The sequence below is a fragment of the Elephas maximus genome, chromosome 9 (genome assembly GCF_024166365.1).
Source record: "Elephas maximus indicus isolate mEleMax1 chromosome 9, mEleMax1 primary haplotype, whole genome shotgun sequence".
Lineage (NCBI taxonomy): Eukaryota > Metazoa > Chordata > Mammalia > Proboscidea > Elephantidae > Elephas > Elephas maximus.
Window position 1 is genome coordinate 114,838,872 of NC_064827.1, and position 26,117 is coordinate 114,864,988.

The window sequence follows — 26,117 nt, forward strand, 5'->3', positions numbered from 1 at the left end:
TGTTCTACTCTGTTCTGTGGGTTCACTTTGAGTCAGATTCGACTTGAATGCAACAGGTTTGGGCACTAACATAGTTTCTTACCCCTGTAGAAAGATATTTTGACTCAGGAAGAAATGTTGTAGAAAAATGCAACAGCAGTAATATCGTAGTGGAAAAGCAGAGAATTCATCTGGAGGAGACAAGGGTTCTTCTTTCCTGTTTGCTACAATTATGTGAGAAAGTCATTTTATAACGTGGTCCTCACAAATTGCGTCATGATTTCTGAGTGTTATCTGAATGATAATAAAAATGATGGGACCCAATGAGTATTTCTATCTACAGTATCCACAGTGTTTGCCCAACCACTGTGAAAAGAGCACCTCCATGCAGCTTCTGCCTCTCTGGATATTACTCTGCAGGCAGGAAGTACTTTCTTTGTATTTTCTCTGGCAGCTACAATGGACAACTCTACTCACAGCTTAGATGATACAGTTAGAGAGAGTCAAGAAAATCATCCTAATATTTTTTAAAGCTACTCATTCTGATTGATAAGTCATGGCAACTTTTCTTGGGATTTGAACTTCTATCATAGGGCAACCTTAAAGGACGTTCAACCCAGACTTTCCTATTACGGGAATGGTCAGCCAAATTATTGTATCTAGGCACTCAAGAAAAGCAGGCTTGCTCCGTGATTCTTCTGCTTGTCAGTTAGTCCACTGATTTTTTTTCCATGATATACACGCAAGGATTTAGGGCCATTGGATTTGAATGAGTGAACTCAAGGCCAGTGATTCAAACATTGCATTCTGGAGAAACAATCATGTCCAATTCTGCAATTTCTTTTTCTAAACTGGAAATCTTTGACTCTGGAAGCATATGTGATTAAATTAGCCCATACGAAACTTAAAAAGATTGGCCATGATAGGGCGAAGTCAAAAGTCCTTTGACCCGGCTCCCTGACCATTCTTGTGGAAAGGTCTAAAGCAGGCATTGTCCACTGATAAAAATCATCTCATATCTCCTAGCTCTGTACATCATCAGCCCTTGCAGCAATTTCCTTCATGCAGTCTTCGTGTGGGATTTTCATTCCTGGGTCAAGATGCTGAGACTCTCATATTCTTCTCTCCTAAATCTCAGTATCCATGTCTTACCACTTACAAATTAAATGAAGCAGAGAAAATCAAGCACACAAGAACCAAGAAAATATACCACCTATTTATAACTTATATATTGCAATCCCCAAAGTGTTCTTAATATGCAAAACCATCTTGAAAAAAAGAAGCTGTAGGACACACACTTCAAGATTTAAAATACAACTACGCACATGCAGTACATTAAACATTCTGGTTCTGGCATAAGAATAGACATAGAGAGCAAAGGAATAGAATTGGGGGTTCAGAAATGAATTTGTACGTCTTTGCTCAATTTGTTTCAACAATGATGCTATGTTCATTCAATGTGCAAATAATGGTCTCTTTAACATATGATGCTGGGACAACTGGATTTCCACACAGAAAAGCATGAAGGTGGACACGTACTCCACACCATATACAAAAGTTTACTCTAAATGGAGAGATGACCTAAATATGAGAACTAAAACCATAAAACCCTTAAAAGTAAGCATCAGAGTTATATTTCATGTTTTTTCCCCCACACTTTCATAGATATGACATAACAAACAAATAGATAAATTTCTCTTGGTGCAATTTAAATCTTTTGTGTATCAGTGAGCACTATCAAGAAAGTGAAGACCACTACAGGTTGCGAGAGCATACTTGGAATCTCCACATTCCTTAAGGGTTTCATATTCATAAATATAAGGAGTGCCTAGAACTAAATACAGAAACACAAGCTACCCAAATTAAAAAAGTGGCAAAAGGCATAAATAGGCATTATTCCAAAGAAAATACAAATGGCCAGTATGCACATTAGGGAAATGCAAATGAAAATCACAATAAGGTATCACTCCACATCCCACTGATGGCTATTGCCAGAAAAAAACAAAAACAAACAGAAGAAAGTTAGTGAGAATGGAAGAAACGGAGCCATGTGCATTGCTAGTGGGCATCTGAGGTGCTGCAGCCACTGTACTACACAGTTTGGTGGTTCCTCAAATAATCTAACAAAGAATTGCCCTATAACCCTGTCATTCCACTCCTAGGCATATACACAAAAGAATTGAAAGTACGAAAACACATACATGGACACTGACATTTACTGCAACATTAGTCACTGAACCAAAAAGGTGGAAACAACCCCAGTGTCCATTAAAGATGATTGGATACACAGAACGTGACATATAGATACATGCAATATTATGCAGCCATAAAGAGCAAGAAGATTCTGTTATTTTCAATAAGTGGATGAACCTTGAAAACACTGTTCTGAATGAAATAACTGAAATCCCAAGAACAATTATTGCGTGATCCCACTTAAAGTCTACAATATGCAAAGACATAGAGCAGTTTAATGGCTGGGAGGGCTGGAGGCAGAAAGCACGGGGGTGATTTCTAAAAACAAAGGAACAAAGTCAACAAAAAGAATATTCAAAACCAAATGAAAAGAAACCTATGAAATCCTAGCATGTGTTATTGATCAAATATTATATTTAAAATATGTGATGTTTTACAATATAAAAGAAGGCCAACCACCATTCTGCCAACAAAAGAGTACATAAAGAACCAACTATGGTCATCATGTTGGGAATAATGTATGAAGCCGGCTGGCCAGGCTACAGGGAATCCATTTGTACTACAGAGAAGCAGTTACTGGATCATTCCACAAGGAGGTATCAGTACACTTCTGAGCAGGAGAATCCACCATCATGAAGGACACTCATCAGAAGGTGCAGAAGTCCTTTGCTGGGTCCAAGTGTGGTAGGAGGCGTGTGTGCAGTCACCTTGGGACCGCCATGGTCATTTGACATCACGTGGTGTGTCTGAAGCTACACATGACATGGGGGAAAATAAAGAAGGTCAGGTCACCCTATCAGAAAAATAGGACGCTGAGATGAGGCTCCCAGTGCTAGCAGCAACCTGAGGCTTCAGAAAAGAAAGGACTCGGAAGTAAGAGCCATGTCTACTCCCAGGTGGGCTTCCCCATGCTCTCTAGATCCACCCTCCCCACCCTCCCTCAGGGACAGGGCTTCCCCACGGCCTCCCCTGTCACTTCCCTGACCCAAACCCCTGCGTTGCTTCTGCCACTACCACTGAACTGGCACCACGCCTTCCTGGGAAGGTGGGGATCTGAACCAACTGATCAGACACACCAGAGGAAACCATTTCATTCTATCTTTTGGATCCTGAGGCCACCTGTGACAGAAGAGACAAGGGGTGTGGCTGGGAAGCCCTACTATAAGAGTGGAACTGTCATCTTCCTCCAGGTTGTTCAAGGAACACAGACCCAGTTCCTCATCTCCCTTACCTGTCAGCTCGCCTGAGCCAACAAAGCTAGAATAGTCCACACACACCTGCACAGGTGTGACTGAGACCTTCACCTGCATCTCACTCCTCTCAGCACAGGGTCACATCAGAAGGTTCACCCTACCCACAACCAAGGCTCGAGGGATTCTGCCTGTGCAAGTCTCTAGCTGGCTGTTTTTCAGCTAACTGAGGTCCTGTCATCTCAGGGTTCTTGCAGTCCTCTCTTCCCAGGCCCAGGTGCTAACACTATGTTTTCCCGCCCTCCTGGTTACTGGTGCTCTTTGACTCTAGAAAGGCTCCTAAGCTCTGAGGGACAGACTTTTGGTGGGACTGGCGAGCCAGGCTTCGTCAGGTGAACCTTTCTTATCAAAGTGACATCTTGCATTTTTACAACTGTAAGGACATCTTTTGCAGCAGATTTAATCAAGGCAAAAGTCCTTTTATGTCCTGACTACTGTTTTCATGGTTGTTGACTATTGATTCAAGGGGCATGCAATCCTTGACAACTTCAAATATACCTCTACTTACTTTGATTGTCCAGTGTGAAGATTTTCATTTTCATTATGTTGAAGTGTAATCCACACTGAAGGCTGTGGTCTCTGAACTTTATCAAGTAGTAATTCAAGTTTTCTTCATTTTCAGGATGCAAGTGTCATCTGCGTATCCCAGGTTGTCAATGACATTCCTCCAATGCTGATGCCCCATTCTTCCTCATATATTCTGGCTTCTCAGATTATTTGTTAGGCATCCAAAACCCCATAGAGATTGAAAAAGTGAGATGAAAGGATACAATATTGCCACACCTCTTTGCCATGGACACATAGAAGGGCCTAAGTCCCCCAAATGCTCCACTCGCAATCTCCAATAGAGTACACCAATGATGTCTATATGTTCTTGCTTAACACATTCAATTGACACACAGGCACATACAGAGACAGAAAGACACACACACACACACACACACACACACTGACCAATGATGTGTTGGTAGATATTTATCCATTCACTCTCCAGTGGGAGTGCTGCAAGTCTGCTTTGTAAAGACTGACAACTCACCTGATAGAAGTAATCCTGCCACGGCTAATTTCAAGGTACCAGCCTGATGTCACTGACCCCCAGTGGGCAGAGATAAGCACCATCTACTATCCCAAGTTAACAGGAGCCGATGCCAGCATACCTGATCCACTTTCCTATTAACATGTACACACATTCCACCTGCACCATGAGAAGGACCTTTAACTCTGACCCATACATAATATGTAAACCAAATCTCACTATATGTACATCTCCAGAACACACAGCTTACAACTCCTGAACACACACATACAACCTCGACCCACAACCTGAATATACAAACATACCACATCTTACTGCTAATAGTTTTACGACAAAAACCCTAAGGGCCGTGAACACTCACAGTCGTTACTACAACGATGTATATACTCTCCACACGTGCCTGAACACACACATGTACAACACTATTCACAGTCTAGCTGTCTGACACCACCATGTTCAAAATCTCACTTCATAAGCCACACTACTACAGACACACACTAAAACCCACATTTCTAAAACACTTATAATACACAATTCCAAAATGCATGCACAATTTATATAAACCCTCTCAGTTTCCAAATGTATATACTGAATCTCCCACATCCTCCAGAATAAACACCTCTGAAAACTAGTGAAACCAAATAAACACACAACCAGATACGACCCTTAGTATTAATATATGTAAGTACATCATATGAACATTGAAAATGTACATACAAGCTATACCACCAAATTCTGCAAGAATTAGACCAGAATAGGCACAAAGAGAAATGCCGGGTGCTTTCATACAGACACAAACCCCCCACACACTCACCCATAACCCAACCATGTATATATACCCCACACATGTATAGATGCAGAAAAAACTCCAAAACACCAACAATCCTTGCACTCTAGCTAATATACACACACAAACCACACCCCTAAGTGGCCACGTGTTCACACATGCCAGACACAACACACACACACACATACACACATGTAAGCAGCCTCAATTTCTCAAAGTATACATCACCCAAAACACTATAGATTATCACACGTCTCTAGAATACAGCCTCACTTCCCAACCTCCGAACATGCCCAAACACACACATCTAGAAACGCCCTAACATTCTCCAAAGAAACACTTGTAGAATACTCCAAGAATAATTCACCCACCCAGTCGTGACTTACACACACCAGTATATACTCCCCACTTACAATGAGATATCTCTTGCACATCCTGAATAAATACACTGGAACCCTGTTCCAGGTCCATATCTCACGTTCCAAAACAGCCACATTCTCAATATCTCACACATAACCATATCAACGTGCCTCTACTACATGTGAAAACAATTCTCCCACACCCTGTGCAAATACACGGCCCCATATTTTCATCAGACACACACCTCTTCATTTTCCAGAATACACCATACTCTCTACTGAAAAATATTACACACAGCCCTGGAAAATAGTCATCCAAACAGCCATGCCCCTTCATGAAACACACAAGTTCTTTACGCATACAACTGGCCTTATACCCTAAATCTAACCTAAATTATCCAGGGAACTGAAAGTATGCAACAATGACCCTGTATCTTCCAAAGCCAATAGACCCTCATAATGCCTGTCTACACATAATCCAACAATCCAAAATACTCAAACAGAAATCAGTTTCAAATTTTCTAGTGTACAGAATCACACAAACCCCAGACCGAACATGGAAGAATTCATGTGCAACTCCAGAAAAGCACCCAAAGCAACACAAATGTACAACATGCCCTGACTACACACCAGTGATCCTCTCTCAGTCCCCAAATACAAAAAAGAACAGGCCGTACACCCAAACTAATACACACAGGCACACTCCCTCAGATGCCCAAACGTAAAGCTGAGAAACCCATTCCAAACTTGCTATTAGGTACACAGAATGACTCAAAATCCATGGCAGGAGAGCCATGCCCTAAGTATTCCCTCCAGCCACAAATTGTAAAGAGCTCACCTTCCAGTCTTTGAGTGCACACACCTGTATCTCATGCCCTGCACATTCCCACAAAACACACTCATACTGAACCACAAATATTCCTACAGCCACCACCAACCCACACATACAAATACCAACTTCCCACGAACCCATTCACACATACACAACCCCCAAACTGTGAATTCACAGAAACGCATGGCCAACAGAGTCCCAAATAACGGGCACAGAAGTACCCACACCCCTCAATTCTCACAATCCCTACGAAGCTCACAACTACATCTCTGTCCTATTTCAAGTTATACACACCACCACACAAGTATCCACCCTCAAAAAACAAACGCAAAACTTTCGCATCTCCTCAAGTACAAACACTGACCCCCGATAGCCTAATATACACACGTGCCTCACATTCCAAATGCACCCACAGACACTCACTCCAGGATAGAAACACAAATGCAGCAACTTACAGCCTCAAATGCACACACAGTTGTGTGCTGGCAAAGGATTACACACTCACACTGGCTTTCTGCAGAATCATACATATAAAATCTCCCAGATACACATGGAGGAGTGACACAGAATTTACTGATTTCAGTCAAACATGCAGTACTCGTGACTGGAAATCTTTTATACACACATCATTAGCAGGGTGCTTTTGTAGATCTTGGAAAATCTGCTGCATCCTTAACCCACCATGCTTGCAAGTCAATCATGATTCCATGCACGACACTACAAATAAATGCTTGGTTTTTAGTCAATTCAGCAAAGTCACTCACTTCCTCAGCAAAGCAGTGTCATTTGAACATGAATGTTGGTTGATATGTTTCTTATGTTAACAAGGAAGACCTAAGAGACATGAGGTCCTAGGCTGGAACTTGACAGAATTTTCCTTGACACGAGCTCTTCCTGTGCTTAAACAGAAAGTGTTTTTCAATTCCTTATTTTTCAAAATTAGGTATTATTCAGAATGCAACAGATAATGACACACTTGTCAGTTAAAAGGGTCATTATTGAAAGTCCCCCCCTCATTTTCAGTCCACCAGTTAGGAAAACAATCACTGCAGTCCTGGGGTGCAGCCTTTGTCATTTCCCGTGGTATAAATACTGCCGGCACAGGGCACGCTAGCAACCTGAGAGCGCTGAATTCTACACCATGAAAGGGGGTCTCCCAATGCAAAGCCCACCTGCAAATAACCCAAGAGCCCACAGGAGGGTAAGCATAGCAGCAACATTACTAAGGGTGTTTGCGTGTCCCTTACCTTCCTTTGTAATAGAACTGACCGATGAGAAAGCGGAAGAGCGGTGCGCTCCTGTGTGCAGGGTCTGAGGCCTCCCCTGGCACAGCCCAGCCCCGCCGCGAGACCCACCCTCAGGGACCCTGCCTTCCCTGCTCCTGCCGCGCGCCTCAGTGAAGGGGACCTTCTGCAACTGACGCCTGAGGCCGTTAGAGGGCGGCAGTTCGCGCGCCCCAGAGCCTTGTCGCAGGAGGCTGTGCGCATGCGTGAGCTCCTAATGCAGGGCGGGCTTAGCCTTGCACCCTAAAGGCTTCGTACCTAAAGCATACCCTTTGTTGTGAGTGCATTCTGACTCACAGCGACCCCATAAGACAGAACTCTATCATCCAAGGGCCATTTTTCCTCAGGCAGCCCTGCTGATAATTCAAACCTCCCAGACTGCCTTGCAATAAAAAATGCTTGATTTTCACATCATTTTTTTTTTTTTACCTCTGCAGATCCTACTAAGTTGTATTTGCGTTTTTACATGCACATATACCATACTCTCTCGGAAACCCTGGTGGCGTAGTGGTTAAGTGCTACAGCTGCTAACCAAAGGGTCGGCAGTTCGAATCCGTCTAGGCGCTCCTTGGAAACTCTGTGGGGCAGTTCTACTCTGTCCTGAGGGTCGCTATGAGTCGGGATCGACTCGATGGCACTGGGTTTGGTTTTTGGTTATACCGTACTCTCACAGTCCCTGGCTCTACAAATCAAGGAATGCATGCTAAGAGATCTCTTAAGGGAAAAGTCCTCAATATGTGTCCTTCAGTTTACTTTTCTCCTGTTTAGTGAGTAGGAAAACATCTCAGCCAGTGTTAACTTTCTTCCTGTCCACATAGCAGGTACTGTGGGAAAAAAAAAAAAATACATTTTTTTCATAATATAAATTAATTATTCCTGTTAGCCCTTAAAAAAATACACACCAGAATTGCATCATTGTATTGCTTTTTAAGGGTTTTTTTTTTTTTAAGAAAAATTTCAATAATCCGACAGCCTTTTTCTGGAAATTGCAAGATTTGTATTATTTCTCACTCCTTGGATGACTCTCTGCATGGCCCTACAGAGCCAACACATGGAGCCTCCAAGTGCACAGGCTGAGAGAGAAATCATAGCAGCTGAATAAGTCTCAGTCATCACATTTTATCGTTTCCTCCAATGCTCTGAGGTTGGGTGGAAGATCATCTGTCGTCTGTGTTCTATGACCTAAGAAGAGAGATGATTTTTTTTCAGTGGTCAGTGCAGGCCTTAGAGTTTTTCTGCAGGGATGGTCAGAGAGCCAGTTCCAAAGGACTTTTGGCTTTGTGCTTTCACAGCCAATAGCAGTAAATTTCATAGGGGCTAATTTAATCACACATGCTTCCATGGCTGAATATTTTCAGGCAGTAGAAACAGAAATTGCAGAATGTGGACATTAATGTTCCTCCACAATGCAATGTTTAAATCATTGGCTCTGGGCTCACTCATTCGAATCCAGTGGTCCTAAATCTAGGTAAGTATGTACAATGGGAAAAAATTCATGGACTCACTGGCAAGCAGAAGAATGAAAGAACAAGTCTGTTTTTCTTGAAGGCCTAAATGCACTGATTTGCCCCACCATCGGCCTAGATTGAAAAGCATTTAAGGTTGCTCCACGGTAGAAGCTCAAGTCCTAAGAAAAGTCACCAAGGTTTTACTTTTATCGATCACCATGACTAGCTTTTAAAAATATCAGGGCGGTTTTTCTTGAATCTGACTTCATCATCTAAGCTTAGACATGAATAGAGTTGTTCATTGTAGGTGCCAGAGAAAATACAAAGATAGATGCACGCAAGAAGCTACTTCCTGGTTGCAGAGAATTACGGGGTGGGCAATTTCCAGAGAGGCAGAAGCTGCGTGGAGGCGCTGTTTTCACAGTGGTTGGGCAAACGCTGTGGATGCTGAAGATAGAAAGATTCATCGGGTCTTATCAGGTTTATATTTCAGGTAAAACTCAGACACCACGAGGCAATGCTGAGGACCACATTATGAAATGGCTTCATCACATAATTGTAGCAAAGAGGGCAGAAGAACCCTTATCTCCTCTGAGCTTCCAAGTCTCTGCTTCTCTGCTACAATACGACTGCTATTGCCTTTTTCTACATTACCCTCTTAAGTCAAAATATCTTCCCCAGTGACAAGAATCTAAGTTAGTGCCAGCAGAGAAATTTTCTGATTGAAGGCTATCAGTGTGGAACACTCCTTCATGTCTCTCTCCTTCCCTTACACCCTCCCATCTGAAGTTCACAACTGCTGTGAGAGCAGGATTAAAGTTGGTCTCACATTACTTTTCTCACTGCAACCACTAGGGGTCAGCACCCTTTATCTCCCATGAAAAATTTTGCATGAAGTGTCTCTTCTTGAAACAACAAAATGAATGGTCTTTCAACTCATTTTAATACACTGAAAATTATGCTCATGATAAAGCAAAAGTCAAACATATTTTATTTAATGAACGTTCTACCATGACTCCCACAAAGATATGAGCATATACCTTGATGAGCCTGGATTACAAAGAGCAAGGGTGTGTGTAGGGCTTCAAGGCTCAGAATGGCCAGGTAGGGGTTAGATGGGAGCAAGTGTGTGTGATTTGACTTTGGTGAGGAGAATCCTGTTTTGGCCTCAAGATACCCACCCATTTTAGGGCCCTGAGGCTCTAACACCTGAAGAACCCAGGGCTGTTGATTCCTCAAGTTGATTCCTAAGCTCATTTAGTTTCAGAGAAAGATTTTCTGCTCCCTTGTCCTTATATCTGCTCCCATGCCCACTAAGCCCAAGAGCTCCAGGGCGTTTGATGACCATTCAATATCCCAGATGATCAAAACGACCTGAAAGATTATATATAATTGGTGTGCTGGTTTGGTTTGGGTGCTGTGTTTTATGTTTATGGAACCAAGATTCCAACTCTGACCTTCTGACTGCAAATTCAGTTCTGCTCTTATAAGGGTAAGTCATAATAGCTAAGGTTTTTTTATTTTTGTTTTCCTCTGGTAGTACTGTCAAATAAAATACAGGCCACTTGTCAATTTCAAATTTTTGAGAAACAACGAATAATGTTCTTGTGGAGTCCTGTTGGTGCGGTGTTTTTGAAAGCATGTCCCCATATTACACAGGGATTCCTTGGAGTCCTGTATTTTACTTGCTAAATCCAGGAAGCCTATTTTGGGGTAATTTGAAGCTTACGATAATATTGCAGTTCTCATTGTAGAATCTAGGGTATATGTAAGAATACAAATAGGATCATTGACCCAGAAAGGAAAAAAAAAAAAGTATAAACATACAAGATTGCATTAATTTTAAGGGAATTATATATATATATATATATATATATATATATATATAAACACACCTTCATTGTGTAATGAAAAAAAGGGAACTGAAAGCACTTTTGATAAATGAGCATAGCTTGTGTTAGTTACCCCCAGTCACATACAATATTATTGGAAAGAGGAAAAGGAAATACAATATATCATCGATGTCCACTCAGATGGAGAATTTGGTTGCCAAGAAAATGTATGGGGGGCAGGGGAGGAGTTGCCACTGAACAATCTATCTGAACTGTTTTACTTTTCAGCTATGCAGAGGTATCTTTCTTTAATTACTGAATTACAGTCATGGTTAGGAATAAGATACTTAAATATGAATGTACAATATAATAATCTGAGAAACAATAGGAATCTACTTCTGGTCACGGAATTAGACGCTGTCGGCCTTCCTTAATAATGTGGGGCTTTCCCAGAAAAAGGATCATGAGTAAGCCTGGCCGTGCTGCAGCCCCCAGAGTTTTTGGTAATGAACAGGAGTTCAGAAACACAAGGACTGTTCCTAAACAATAATGCATACAATACTGTATGCACACACACACCAAACACAATGGAACCTCTCAGAAAACCCTAATTTCAAACGCTCAGATTCCTCATCTCTGTAAGTACCCCACCTTCCATTAGACAAAGTGTCCTGGATTTTGTTCATGAAGTACTGGTGCTCTTACAATAATTCAAGAACCTACCACCTAGAGTTGGGGAACAGGGTGGGTGTAGGGGCTCAAAACTAGGTATGTTGATAAGAACTGAAGTCTTGAGTAGAGCCTTTGTGCTGTGGATCTGAGAAAGAACCCACAAATGGCCCTAAGAGGTTCACACGATTTGTGTTGTCAACCATAATTTGAAGGAAACATGTACCTTTTGCCTACCCGTCAGATCCCTTTCATGGAATGTCTCCTCATCCCCACCTGCCCTCCACCCCTCCCCCACTGTAGAATGTCTGGAGTCCTACATTCTACTCCTGTTTAGATTCAAACTTTTCCCTCCTTTTCTTGGATCCATGAGCATCTGTTGGAGCCAGATCACGCTCTGAGTCCAGGACAAGGTGATTTCACATCCTGAAGGCTGCCAGAGAGCTGTGGTCAGTGCCCAAGCCTGTGGAGATGTCTTCAGAAGGAGGTAGGCCTGGAGGGGACGGGGTGCGTTATCAGATTCCTACCACCCCTCCAACCCTTGGGAATTCAAATTTGACACTTCCCCTGGGGACAAGCTGTCTGAGCAGGAGTGAGGAGTGGGCCCTTAACACCAACTGGAATATCCCACCTAGGGAGCCTGAAGAGGAAGATTGGAAAATACACACAGGATGTTTTATAGTGTGCATCATGAAAAGAAACACTCAGGAAGAGATAGGGAAACCACTCTTCTGAAGACTCACTCCTTCAAGAAGGTCTGGAGGACACTTTCTACTTCAGAAAGCCCCTTCCCCGCTAGTGAGCCTGCTGAGGGCATTTCAGAGCGGATGTCAACCCAGTTCCATGGTTTGGAAACAGCTTATGAGGGTGGCAGCCTGTCTGCCTGCGATTCCTGATACAGGTTCTGTGAGTCAGTGATAGCTTGGGCCTCTTACTTCTTGGTAGACAGAGGCCTGGGGGTCTGGTTGAACTGCTTACAACTTCTCTAGCAGAAAACTTCTCAACTGGAAGGAAGAAACACCTAAATCACTCCAGGGATTTATTGCAGTCTTCACCAGTTCCCCCTTCCATACTGCTATCAATCAGTTGAGATTCATTTGCTGATTCCCAGTGACCAGGCAGGGAATTCGGATGGCCTAACACCTGGCTGCCTTTCCTCCTCCTCCATTTACCCTTTTCCTTTGTGTCAACAGCAAGTCCAATGCTGGGACCAGATATGACCATGAATCCTGGCGCCTCCATGTCTCCTTTTGCTGCAAGACCCTTTCCGCGACACACTTCCGGACCCCCACACCGAACACCCTGCGAGCGGCACCCGCTGCCCCTCATGACTTCCTCATGCCCTCCAGGCACCCCTCTGGGGCTCTCTGTTTTCCCCAGGACACTTCTGGTGCCAAGCGTTGGGGATTCTGGCCCCAATGGGGTCAGGCCTGGCAAGGTCATTGTTCAAGTGAGGACAGAAGGGACATCAGCAGAGCTCCCTGGAATTCAGACCTTTGTCATGGCACAGACCCCACTTCATTGGAGTGCCGCAGGGGCTCCCAGTGGGGCACTTAAGCATGCTCCACCCCCTTTAGGGGAAGCCTCTGCTGTGATCCCTGACACTTCTGTTGTGGGTACTCAGGCTTATAGGGGAGTTTGGTGCCCAACTCTTTCTCTTCAAGCTCCACCACCAGCTGCCCAGTTGGCCTCCATTTTCCCCCAAGTGAAGCCTTGCTCAGGCCAACATGCTTCTTCTGGGGAGGAAAGCCTGGCTACCACACGATCCAGGCCTTCGCTGGATCACTCCTCCTGTAATCCCCAGAGTGTTTACCAGAACTACCGATGTTGGCAATGCTTCAAGTCTCTGGCCCCGAGGCACCATCCCCAAAGCCCTGATACAGAAGCTCTTTCCTGCTTTCTCATGTGAGTCCCCTAATCAGCTGAGATTATCCTGCGGCTTTCAAATAAAGAGATCTTGGGGAGACACGATGGAGGTTAGGCTCGTTAGGAACACTTGAGAGAAGGTCATGAGGGTGATGGGATGTGCTATGAGAAGATATATTCCTGACAATATTAACTGCACCTCCCTGTGTAGAACACTTTCAGGTGCCTTATCTCGATTGATGCTGACCACTTTGTACATGAAGTCAATCTATATATTTGAATCGTTACCTTAAGTATTAATTACAGGAGACTAAACACTGTGGTAGAAACCCTGGTAGCACAGTGGTTAAGTTCTATGGCTGCTAACCAAAAGGTCAGCAGTTCAAATCTACCACCCCTCAGCGGAAACACTATGGGGCAGTTCTACTCTGTCCTGTAGTGTCACTATGAGTCGGGATCAACCCAAGGGCAAAGGGTTTGGTTTTGTTTTTTTTAAACACCGTGGTAAAGTCAGGAGCCATGATGTGAATTTTGGTCTCAGATCACAAACTCTATGTTCTTCCACTGCTCTTTACCTTCCAACATAGGAGCTGAGCATATTTTGGCCATTGCCATGGGAGACATGAAATGGGCAAGGCCTAGGACAACCACTTTAAGTTTACTCCCACCCTCATCCCTCTGGAGAATTCCAGTTACAACAGGGAGGTGGTAGAGAAGGCACAGTGGTGAAAGGCTTGGGCTCTGTCCTCCTTAGATTTGTAATCTTGAGCAGGGCATTGTACATCCTCACCCTAGAGTATCTCATCAAATAAGGACACAATTACAGTTAATAAGAGGAGAGCTAAGAAGATGATATGACCTAATATATGAAGTATAGTCCAAAAAAAGTACCCACAAGAGCAAAACTTTCCTAGCTACAGTGTGTGTGAGTGGAAATTGGCAATGACGTGCGGGGTCATGGGCTTCTGTGAATGAAAGGCAGAGTGATTAGTCATGTGGGACGCTTTATCTTTTCAGAGCAGACCCTACATCTCTCTCAAACCTGAGCTTCCCAACAGGTCAATCAATATGGAACTCTGATCACATTCCACAGGATGTTTTTACACATACATGTTGCTCTCATTGGCTGAAAGACTGAAGGCATCTTCTTCCCTCCCCCACTCCCCACCAATTACCCAGGAATAAAGACACAGTCCACTAAACCCAAATTTCAAGCAGTGTTAGCGATTCCCTGGATTCCAAAACAGCCAGTGGTATCCTGGGAGCAAAAGCACTTGAAATCTAAGGCAGTGGAAGAGGGATTGACACAGACAAATAGCAAGATAGATGTGAAGAAGTGCAGAGGATGTGTGTAGGCGTGGAGTCAAGATGGGGATGGAATATGTATTTGCCAAAACTTACTGTCATGCATGGGTATTTAGCCCAGTCCTGCTATCCCTGGCTGGACTGAAGCCCACCATGACCCTGGAGGAGGGACTCTGGCGGTCTGTACAGGAATGGCAGCACAAAAGCAATTTTGACCGGATGATCTTCTATGAGATGGCAGAAAAGTGAGTTCATGGCATCCTGGCCCTGCTGGGACTGAGTGATGAGGTGTGAATGAAGAGGGAGGGTTAGTACAAATCACAGGGTCTGTGTGAGGAGGAGGTGTGCACGTGGAGAGTGCTCCTGGTTCCCTGATGATCTCGCTCTACCCTCAGACAACTGCTACCACCACATTCACTGCTTGGAGTTTTTTGTTCTACATTCTTTAAGAAATTCACCCCTTCTGCATGTTGGATTTGTGGATGCCCCCATACTGGAGTGTTAAGACAGAATGGGAATAAACACTGTGGTTACCCATGAAGATATACTCCAAGCTGTAGACACTCTGCAGTGAGGGGATATGCTGTACCAGACAAGTTCCTGCTTGCCTCAGTGTCCATATAGATAACAGGCAATTTGGGGCCACTCTTCCTCATGAAAACTGGTAAAAAAGTGTTCTACAACCATCCAAGAATGACCCAGGCTGGAAACGTGTGTTCAGGGGAAGACGGCATCTCAGTCACCCCGTTGGACGTGTTTCTGTCCCTCATTGCCTTTCCTCCCTTGGTTTAAAAAAAAAATCATCAGAGGAGCCCGAGGCTTTTCTGAAACCTCACATTCCACCTTTTTCCAAATGTCTCTTTGACCACTTGCCCACCTGGTTTATATCCCAAGGCCTGAAAGCTTGAGACCAGGACGGGGACTCTAGGAACTACTCCTTGGTGTTATCTGCAATCAACATCCCATTCCAGGTTCAGGCTGTCACCTCTACCGTGTGTGTTTTAGGCAAGGGCAGGAGAGGCTTGGAGAACGGTGTGCATGAGTGGGTTCTGCTGTGTGTCATGTGGGTCTGATTCAATTCAACCAACCAGTGTCAGCGTTGTGGTGTGCCATCAGGTGCTAAAGGTATGGAAAGGTAGTGAGCACTATGGCACTGTCAGGAGGAGCTTCCAAGAAGGCAGGGCTCATTTCCTTCACAACCTTCCTATGTTATGATGAGTTGTGCTGCAGGTGAAGGGATGATGTGGTGAACATGTAAAGGACCCAAACCTTGTTTGTGCCTCCCGGGAAATGGACTTACTGGGCACCTGGACAGGTCATTGAAGGCACATCTTTCTCCACTGCCCCATAATTGGCTCTTGCCTGGTCCTGGGGCTCCTGGTACATCTTGCCTTCTCCTCAGCACACCCTGTGCCTCCCTCACCCTTGTCAGGTTCATGGAGTTTGAGGCAGAGGAGGAGTTAGAGATTCAGATGTTGCAGCAGAGGAATCCATCTATCTGCCTGCTTCCTCCAGCTCCACGCAATCTTGATCCTCACGGGCCTTCGTCTACTGTGGTTGGCCAGCATCCAGGTATGGCTAAGCAAGTTCAACAGGAGCTATGGGCCAGGGATCAAAGGAGGTATGTAGGGACTGGTTGTGCTGGGAGAAGGCATTGTCTTCACATGTGGTGCTTTTCTTTTAAGAGGGTGCAATGACTATTTCTACCAGCAGAGACTGCCAGATGCCTGGGGTCTCCGCTACACTTCATTATACACTAGTAGTGAGGTGGTCATGTTTTATAACTACTGTCTCACACAGATTATCAAAGGTGGGCTCCAATATCCAATCAGCTTTAAATGTGGGTCTCAATGAGACTTCTTGTAAAAAAAGTAGTTTCAAGTTTCAAGTCTCAAGTTTCCCCACAAGTTGACTGTCTTAGACCATCTGCCTCTTACATCTTCTCCTCTCACAGGTTTGTGGCTTCAGGTGTGCCTGCCCTATCAGGAACCATGTCAGTGTCTCCATATTCTGCCTTTACAACATGGGGTTGGGTGGTGACTTAGTTATCTAGTGTTGCTATAACAGAAATATCACAAGTGGATGGATTTACCAAACAGAAATTTATTCTCTCAAAGTCTAGGAGGCTAGAAGTCTGAATTCAGGGTACCAGCTCTCGGGGGATGCTTTTACTCTCTGTTGGTTCTGAAAAAGGTCCTTATCATGAATCTTCCCCTGGTGTAGGAGCTTCTCAGCACCGGGAACTCATGTCCAGAGGATGGGCTTCACTCTGGGCACTTCTTTGTTGGTGGCATGAAGTTCCTCTCCTCTCTGCTTGTTTCCCCTCTTTTCCATTTAAAAAGAGATTGACTCAAGATATAATCGAATCCTGTAGACTGTAGACTGTACACTCCTGTAGACTGAGGCCAGCCGCATTAACACAACTGCCCATAATCCTCCTTCATTACCATCACAGAGGTTAGGATTTACAATACATAGGATAATCATATCAGGTCCCAAAATTGTGGACAACCACACAATACTGGGAGTCATGGACTAGCAAAGTTGACACACATTTTGGGGATACAATTCAATCCGTAACAGGCAGAAAGAGCCAGAATTTGCTGCCATATAAACATCCTCTTTCCAACCCCTCCTACAGTGTTCATTCCAAAGAAGGGAGGTTCCATGGCACAGCCCCCTAAGCAACATCAACACAGACCCCAGCACCCTTGGAAGCCCAAGCGGTCCCAGGAAATCCCTCCTGAAGCCGTCAAAGAGTATGTTGAAATCATGGAAGATGTCCTTGGAACTGCCCATTCAGCCACTGTGGAGCCAGATGGAAAATATGAAGAAGAAGAAAATGAGGAAAAACAGGAAGAGAATGAGCTGTACCCAGACCCAGGACTCCTGAGCTACATTGACAAGCTGTGTGCACAGGAAGCATTTATCACCGAGGTGGGCCGGGACCTGAGGTTTGGTGTCTGGGGGTTCAGTACTTTTGGAATTCCATCCACCAAACATCTGGAGTTTTACCCCAGACATTGTAATTAAGCTCAGTTCCTTCCTCCATGATCAATGTGTGTGTCCTTTTCTTGTATGTATGTGTGTGTGTGTATGAGTGTCTGCATACGTGTAGGTTGGGGTGGTGATTATTTTAATACAATACTGAATGCAAATTCAAGAGGGAGATTATTGATTCTCTTCTAGAACCTCTAAATCACAGGTTACTCCTTGTCAAGGATGTTCACACGCCTCCTCCTTCCGTTCTCAGGTAGAAGCAGTTATTCACCCTCAATTCCTGGAAATGTTACTATCCCCAGATTCTCAGGTAGATCCCATGTCCTTAAGGCAGGAGCTGGAGGAAGAGGAAGGACTCACTCTCACTCAGGTAAACCAGAGAAGGAAGGGAGAATCATAACATGAAACCCACAGGATTTCATCTAACCCGACAGTGCCTTGGCTGTCATGGCTTCTGCGGAAGGCCAGCTCCAGGTGTGGGAGCAGGTACAGAATGAGGAGGTAAGAGATAATGGAGTGGCCAAGAAGAGCAGTAGAGTGGTAAGGCATTGCGGTTGGGAAAACCACACAAGAGGATGGACAGGCAGAGCTGCAGTACTAGTTATTGAAGGAAACTCATGTGACTGACTTCCGTAAATCCTGCCCCAATACTATGGTCTCCACCACACACTTAGCCTCGTGTTCTCACAATCTGGACAGAATCAGTAATTATCCATTTTCCTTCCTTGCAGCTGGTGGAGAAGCGACTGCTAGAATTGAAAGGAAAAGCGGGTGTGGAGGCATCCCCAACTTATGGTGTGCCACCCATGGAGTCACCTTGTACAGAGTCTGAGACCAGTCAAGATGCAGGGAGCACAGATAACCACAACATCCAACTACAGATGAGTGAGAAAATGAGCACAAAAAAGGTGGATGCAGATGACCTGCCAAAAGATGGCAGCGGCTACAGTTACCTGTCTAAGTCAAAAGAACTTGCTCCCTTTATGTGGAGTCCCATGTCACAGGAACTTAAGTCTGAACAATCAACTTCTACTCAACAGGGTCCTGGTTGCACCTCCCCTAGACTGGGAAACAGAGAAACCTTAATGTCCTTACAAGCCTCTCCTAATAGTGAAACACCTGGGAAAGGAGAAAGGTCTGGTGGAGAAGAGGAAGAGGAGGAACTCCCCAGCCTTGACTTCCTCTTGGCATCTCAAGAAAGCCTACTGCCCTGGAGTCTTTCCAAGAGTCCTCTGCCTGCCTCCAGCATTCTGCACCATGGAGTTCGGGGTACCTGGGGAGCATCCCAGCCCCGATCTCCGGAGACAGTGAGTCTTAGCCAACCTGGACATACAGCTGCCAAGTGTAAGATCCCAGCTCAAGTCAAAGCTCCATCACTTGCTGCAAAGTGGCCCTACTCAGGGGCTGACCTTGGAGTCTCTGGGAGGCAACCCTTGACTGTGGGTGAGGTCCAACTCTCACTGCCTCTAAAAAGAAAGTGTGACCCTTCCACTCATGGAAAAAGGAAGAAACATCTCCTTAGCCAGTTGTGAGCTCTCCTCTTCTGTATGTCAGACCCTGCAGTTGGGGTCCCGTAAATAGATTGGGGTTGTAAAATCCTCCCCCATACTTATTAGGCTAATGCTTCTCCTCTTTCGCAGTGGTACTTCTTGGCTGTTGTACAGACACGATGAGGGCAGAGAAGGAGGCCAGAGCCTGGGCAGGGTGCACATGTACTTCCATGGTGGGAGATGAAGCACAGTAGCTTTATTTAAAGAACAGTCCTCTGTAAATTGGGATTAAAGATAGTTTTGTTGGAAGAAATTCTCATTGACTCTTTCTTCTTGTCCTCCTCTGCTGCTGGACGGATTGTGGTGCTGTGAAAAGGAAAAGATACAGGTGTCCCCCGTGTTCCTGATCCACATGTGACTTACCCACTTCTCTCCTCCAGCTTTACCTGATGTCCTCAGGATGCTCCTGGGGACAATCTGGCTTTGGCCGCTCACGGTTGACTGATAAATCGCCAGTGATCACTGTCATCATCCATTTTTCACAAGCTGTGGCTTGGTTTGGGGAGCTTTCTGTGGGTATCCTATCAATATCTCTCTTAACGATCTATTAATGGAATTTGCATTTCAACCTTTCAGCCTTCTTGGTCATTAACTAATGTTTCTATATTTGAGCCTGGAGGCTGCACTTTTCTTTAAGGTGCTTTTTCTCTGTTTGCTAGAACGATGCCATACAACGGATCTTAAATGATCCTCAGCACACCCAGGGATTTTCCTGTGTGGTTTATTTGACTTGACAGGATCAAGGCTTGGCTTCTTAGGGGCATCATTCTCTGTTTCTCTGCATTTACTCTAAGAAGTGGTATCATGAATTCTCAGGAGGACTTCTAAATAAGCAATGGTAGTATGTTATTTCCGCTGAGGACAGAACCAGACGGAATGTGTTGGAAATATATTTATGCAGATTTCTTTTGATAGTGTGTATATGAGCTATGAAAGCAGACAGAGAAGTTAGGAAGTCCCTTTGCCTTATTTCTGGACAGGAAAGAATCTCATTCAACCGGATTGGGAAAGTCCATCCTGCTGTGTTCAAGGGAACTGACCTCAGGTGCCTTTGGAATTTACCAAGGAGCATCCTATAAGCACTCTTCCCTTTCTTTCCCAAATGATGACTGAAATTCTAGGGTTAAATGGATGTAGATTTGCTCTTATACTTTCATTTATAATAGTTCTTTACAAACAAGAGGAAACTTACCTTACACAACAACAATAAAGTCCAGGAGAAGCAGAGACATGTTGAGGTTTATGGCGGACCTGAATGCCTGTAGTGTGGAAGGCTAAATGTGAGCAGGATTGGTAGGAAGGGATGAGAAGCGCTGAGGCATCAGTCGTCCGACTGCCCGGGCATTTGCATAGACCCCATGTTCACAGCAGTGGGTGTTCCGGTTGTTTGGCATTTGGTGCCTGTGAGCTGCTTCATGTATTGGGAAGTTCCTAATTGGGATCTGGATGGAGACCTCCACAAGTAAGATTCTGTTGGGCAAAAAATCAAGACGAAGAGATGAGAATGAGGGAAGAGGACATCTCTGGTCTTTCCTCAGAATTGTCAAGTCCTTGCCCTCCAATCTGCACTGAACTCCTCAAATCCAGGTGTCCATGGCCTCACTTCTCCAGCCCATTCCCTTCAGTAGCTGTGATTCTCAACTTGGAAGCTACCTGGAATTCACCAAAGTTTCCTTCCAGCCTAATTCTATTTTCTCCATGTTCTAAATTCCAATTTTATTCCAAGTGCCTGTGAATTTTCAGGAATGCCATGTCTAAGAAGGTTCCCAGGCAACACCACACACGCACCTCATAGAGTGTCCTCCTCAGCATTAACACGCAATCCCGGTATATCCCAGGTATTTAGGGGAGTGTGCACATCAAACATCAAAAGACAATGTAGTGACTTTAGAAAACTCCCATAAGTCCTCTACATTTCAGGATCTTCACTGGGAAAACAGCATAATGCTGTACACCTCTCAGGATGTTTGGGATATTAAAGGAGTGATGTAGTCGGTCCTTGGCTCCCAGTGCTGTTGGCTGTAGGGGCTGGGAGGCATGGAGGGGGAGGGCTTATTTTGACTCTCACACAGTAGACAGTAGGTTAGAAGCTTGCACTTAACTTTCACAGGTCCAGTACCATTTCCATCCTGATTCGGAGGCTTCTACAGACTCCCCACCGCCCAGCCTCTCCTGACATGGTGAAACCTGTCCTGAATGCTACTGCTCTCCTCAGCCTGCCATGCACCAGCTGACCCAGCCAGCAGGGTGCTGGCAACCTCACAACTGGCACTTCTTTGCTGCTTCTGAACTGTGTCTCCTGCATCCTGCTGCTCAGTCCAACTCCTCAGCTTTGTCTTTGATGATCTGGGCTCCTACACTGTCATATAGAATCGATTCACTTCTTTTTTATGTCTTGGATGTAAGAAGAACTACAGGAAGCATCTGATTACTTTGCCATCTTGGCCCTGCCTCCTCCTTTTTTTTTCTTTATACAATTAAGGCGTATCCATATATATATATATATATATGTATGTATGTATTTGTTGCATTAGAATAAAGTCACTTGTTCCATGGAAATAAAGTCAGTGTTCCATGTCTGGGATCAACGATCCTATTTGTATTTTTTTTGTCTAGAATCTACAATGATAACTTTGACATTCCCTTAAACTTCAAAGTCACCCCAGGAACAGAGTTGTCAGGTTTAGCAAAGAAAATACACGCACCAAGGATTCCTCACGTAATATTGGGGATATATTTACAACAATATTAGTCGTTGTTTAACAGAAATTTGAAGTCAGTAAGCGGCTTGTATTTTATCTGGAAAAACTACCAAGAGGAGGAAACGTTAAGCTGTTATGACTTACCCTCAGAAGAACAGAACTGAATTTGCAGTCAAAAGGCCTGAGTTTAAATCTTGGTTCCATACACATAAAACACAGCACCCAAACCAAACCAGCATACCAATTTCACAAAATCTCTGCAGGTCATTTTGATTATCTGGGATATTGAATAGTCATCAGATACTCTTGAGCACCTAGGTTTAGTGGGCAGAGAGCAGACATAAGGGTGAGGAAGGCAGAAAATATCTTCCCTGAAGAAAAAGTGCATACAATGCTACAGCCCTAGGATCTTCAGTTGTTAGGGCCCCATGGCTCTGAAATGGGTGGGTATCATGAGACCAATGCAAGATTCTACTCACTCTGATCAAATCCCCATCCACACATGCACTAGCTCCCATCTATCTCCTAGCTGGCCGTTCTGGGTCATGAAGCACTACTTCTCAGCTTCAGCTTCACCTGTCTCCATCACACACTCTTGCTTTTTGGAATCTAGGCTCATCAATGTATGTCCTAAATCGTTCTAGGAACCATGCTGTTATCATCTTTAAAGAAAGAACGTTTGTCTTTTTACCCATCATGAACACAATTTTCAGTGTATTATGGTGAAAACGATTTGAAAAAGTATTCATTTTGTTGTCTGGAGAGGCTTGGTAGAAAAACTGGTCATGTGAGATGAGGGTGCTGACCCCAAGTGGTTGCAATAAGAAAAGTCACCTGAGAACAACTTTAATCCTGCTCTCACAGCAGCAGTCGTTTTTGGATGGGAGGGTATAGGGGAAGGAGAGAGGCAGAGGAGGAGTGTTCCACACCGACAGCCTTCACACAAAAAATGTCCCTACTGGCACTAACAACCCTGGTGGTGTAGTGGTTAAGAGCTATGGCTGCTAATCAAAAGCTTGGCAGTTTGAATCCACCAGGTACTCCTTAGAAACCTTATGAGGTAGTTCTACTCTGTCCTGTAGGGTCACTATGAGTAGGAATCCACTCAAAGGCAACGGGTTTTGGGACTAACATAGTATCTTGTCCCTGTAGGAAGACATTTTGACTCAAGAAGGAAACGTTGCAGAAAAATGCAACAGGAGTCATGTTGTAGTGGAAAAGCAGAGAATTCCTCCAGAGAAGACAAGGGTTCTTCTCCCCCCTTTGCTGCAATTATGTGAGAAAGTCATTTCATAATGTGGTTCTCTTGAATTGCCTCATGATTTCTGAGTTTTAGCTGAACTATAAACCTGATAAGACCCGAAGAATATTTCTATTTACAGCATCTACAGTGTTTTCCCAGTCACTGTGAAAAGAGCACCTCCAGGCAGTTTCTGCCTCTCTGGAAACTGCCCACCCCTTAATTCTCTGCAGCCAGGAAACAGCTTCTTGATGTGCCTTTCTTGGTATTCTCTCCGGCAGCTACAGTGTACAACTCTACTCACATCTCAGCTTAGATGGTGAAGTTAGAGAGATTCAAGAAAACCACCTTAACTTTTTTTAAAGCTACTTACTGTGACAGATAAAAGCAAAATTTTGGCAACTTTTCTTAGCATTTCAGCTTTTATCATAGGGCAACCTTACATGATTTTCAATCCAGACCTTCCTATTATGGGAATGGTGAAGCAAATCATGGTATCTAGGCACTCAGAAAAAGCAGGTTTGCTTCTTGATTCTTCTGCTTGTCAGTTAGTCCATCGATTTTTTCCCTTGATACACACAATGGATTTAGGGCCATTGGATTAAGTGATTAAGTGAGCTCAGGGCCCATGATTTAAACATTGCATTGTGGAGAAACAATTGGGTCCAAATTCTGCACTTGCCGGCTCCACGTGTTGGCTCTGTAGGGTCTTAAAGAGTCATCATCCAAGGAAATGAGAAATAAGATAAATCTTGCAATTTCGAGAAAAAGAGTATTGGATTATTGAAATTAAAAAAAATACATATATAATGACAATTCTAGCACTGATTATTTAAGGGCTGACTGAAATTACGAATTTAGTTTACAAACTAAAAAAGAAATAATTTGTTCCCACAGTAACTGCTGTGTAGACAGGAAGGAAGTAACACTGGCTGAGATGTATTCCTAATCACAACACAGGAGAAAAAGTAAACTGAAGGACACATACTGAGGACTTTTCCTTAAGAGATCTCTTAACATGCATTCCTGGAAGATGTGGAGACCCAGAGGACAGTGAGAGAATGATGCAGTGCATGGAAAAATGCAAACACAATATAATAAGTGCAGAGGCAGGTGAGGTGAAAATCAAGTGTTTCTCATTGCAAGGCAGTCCAAGAGGTTTGGATGACCAGCAGGGCTGCCTGAGGCAAAACTAACCTTTGGGTGATGAATTCCTTGCTTTCTACGGGCAGCACTGCTGTGTGCCTTGTCCAGTAGGAAAGCTGGGAGGCGGAGTCCTGAATTAGAGGCTTTGAACAGCAAGCTTGAGAGTGTTCACATTTCAAATATGTTTATTTCTCATTTTATTAACTGCCTCTTAAGCAGTAATGTTTGGATTTTGGACAGAGTGTGTTTCTTAAAGCGAGTGTATTTGCTTAGGTCTTATACAACAGAAAGTATAATGAATCCTGGAGTTTTATTCGATTCCACAATATTTTTTATTTTTTTTATTGTGGTACATATATATGTAACAAAAGACTTGTCATTTGAACATTCTTCACGTGCGCAGTTCAAGTTTCTTCTCTTAGCCTTTGGTTTCCTACATTCTTTTTTGGTCCTGATGAGTAGAGACCAATAGTTGCATTTTAGTAGGCCGCTCACAAGCTTTTAAAACCACAAACACTTCTCAGCAAACTAGGACGTAAAACATAACTTTATGAACCATATCAGCCCAACTGACCAAGATGTTCCACAAGACTCTAGTTCTAATATTTCAAATCCAGAAAACTAATCCATCAGGGTATTTGGGTATGTCTCAGAAATATTCACAACTCTTCCCTCTATGTGCTTTATTATATGTATTAACATGTGTGCATACAGTCACATAGATGCATATACGTATTCCTACACATGCACCTGTATACACACACATATATACTCATGTAAACATGCCTACACACATATATGCCTACATATATATTTTTTTTTTCCTTGCGTATATTTTACTGATGTGGTTTGCCTTCATCAGGCTTTGTACAATTCACTCTCATTGAGTGTTACCTCTCCATCATGAAAAATAACAAGTATCTACTAACTAGAGAGGAAATTCCCCTTTCCCCCTACCCCATCTCTGGTAAACACTACTGAACATTATTTTCTGTATATTTTTGTTTGTCATGTCATTTCATAACTGTGATAACATACAATATCTGTTTTTTTGTGACTGATGCATTCCACTTGTTAATGTCCTCGAGGTTCTTCCATGTTCCAAGGTGTTTGGGGAACTCATTTTTCTTTACTGCTGAGTAGTATTCCACTGTATGTATACAGCATATTTTACTTATCCATTCGTCCGTTGTTGGGCACTTAGGTTGTTTCTGTTTTTGCTATTGTGAATAGTGCTATAGTGAACATAGGTGTGCATATGTCTGTTCATATCACTTCTTTTAGATCCCAAGGGCATACACCTGGAGTGGAATTCCTGGGTCACACGGCAGGTATATCTCCAGGTTTTTGAGAAATTGCCAGAGTGTTTCCAAAATACCTATATCATTTTGCATTTTCACAAGCAAAGGATGAAGTTTCCAATTTCTTCACATCCCCTCCAACACTTGTCATTTTTTCCTTTTTGTATTTTTATCTTGCCCATCGTACTGGCTGTGAAACGGTATCTCATTGTGGTTTCGGTTTGCATTTCTCTGATGCCTAATGACATTGAGCATCCTTTCATAGGTCTGTTGGCCACTTGAATATTCTCTCTGGTGAAATGTCTCAAGCATAGTAAAGATGGATTGAGATGTATGCCA

General features: G+C 43.7%; 1 protein-coding gene and 1 long non-coding RNA gene across 3 annotated transcripts in view; one reads left to right on the forward strand and one right to left on the reverse strand.

Annotated features, from left to right (window-relative positions):
* LOC126083172 (uncharacterized) overlaps nt 1-4,305 on the reverse strand; it is a 207,770-nt gene extending 203,465 nt beyond the window's left edge. The window contains exon 1 of the long non-coding RNA XR_007518736.1: nt 3,931-4,305. This is a non-coding gene — a long non-coding RNA (uncharacterized LOC126083172). The remainder of the gene's footprint in view (nt 1-3,930) is intronic.
* Nucleotides 1-26,117, forward strand: part of LOC126083166 (transforming protein RhoA-like) — an 885,451-nt gene that overhangs the window by 826,815 nt on the left and 32,519 nt on the right. The window lies entirely within an intron of this gene.